This window comes from Lygodium microphyllum, chromosome 23 (assembly GCF_053477565.2).
Source record: "Lygodium microphyllum isolate KBCC chromosome 23, Lygodium_microphyllum_v1.1.10, whole genome shotgun sequence".
Lineage (NCBI taxonomy): Eukaryota > Viridiplantae > Streptophyta > Polypodiopsida > Schizaeales > Lygodiaceae > Lygodium > Lygodium microphyllum.
Genome location: NC_141157.1, coordinates 36,682,550 through 36,683,724, shown reverse-complemented (window position 1 = coordinate 36,683,724; position 1,175 = coordinate 36,682,550).

Genomic DNA, 1,175 nt, shown 5'->3' with positions numbered 1-1,175 from the left:
GTTCTGATTGTTGCCATTTTAGCCATCGGATTGAAAGTCTCCTCATAGTCAAGGCCATATTGATGTGCATACCCTTTTGCAACCAACCTGGCCTTATAACGTTCTAATGAACCATTTGACTTGCACTTAACCTTGTACACCCATTTGTAGCCAATGGGGACTTTGCCTTCAGACAACTCAACCAATTCCCATATCTCATTTTTAGCCAGGGCTGCATACTCCTCATCCATGGTAGCACACCAATTATCATCTGTAACTGCATCATCAAACTTCGTAGGTTCTTTGTAACCTATCACACTAGCCATATATGCATAATGGCAGGCTGAATAACCAATGTATGTAAACCTGTCAACTGGTTTTCCGACTCTCTCAAAATCTTCATAACTGTGGTTCACTCTAAGCTTGCCTCTCATGAGGTGGTACATAATGACTCTGCCTTGCTCCAAGCATCATAATAGATGGAATGCCCAACTCACTATCCAAATTGTCCGTGTTGGATGACTCATAACCTACTGTAAGTGGACCTGTCACATCCTCAAGCATCTTTTCTTTTCCCTTATCCAATCTCCCCCTCACTGACATATCCATGTCAGTGGATGTAGGAGTACGACTCTGCAAGCGTCCCGACCAAGGACTTACTCTAGGTGGCCCATCACCTGTAGGACCTCTCATAAATGTACTCATTGTAGGTGTATTTTCAGCATTACTAGTGCTGGCTGATCCATCAATAGCCATTGCAATAAGATTACCATACCACGATGCCAGCTCACCAAACACAACATCTCTGGTAATCAATGTCTCATGTGTAGATGGTACATTGTTTCAGTATGTAAAGCCAGGTATACCTACCTGCTAAAATTATCAATGAAGGATACATAGTAACGAGCACCACCAAACGAAGCATTATGAGACGGACCCCATACATCTGAATGTACCAACTGCAAGGGTCGTGAGCTATTTCATACATGTCTCATAAATGGAAACCTTGCTTGCTTTCCAAACTTACATGCATCACATACATGTCTAAAGTCATGATACTTGAACTTATGCAGTCCAAGCACAATCTCCTTCTACTGCATAGATTTCAGCTTTTGTACATTCACATGGCCAATCCGCTTATGCCATATCTCAACATCTTGTATAGCACCACCATCATGTGCAAACATGGCTGCTTT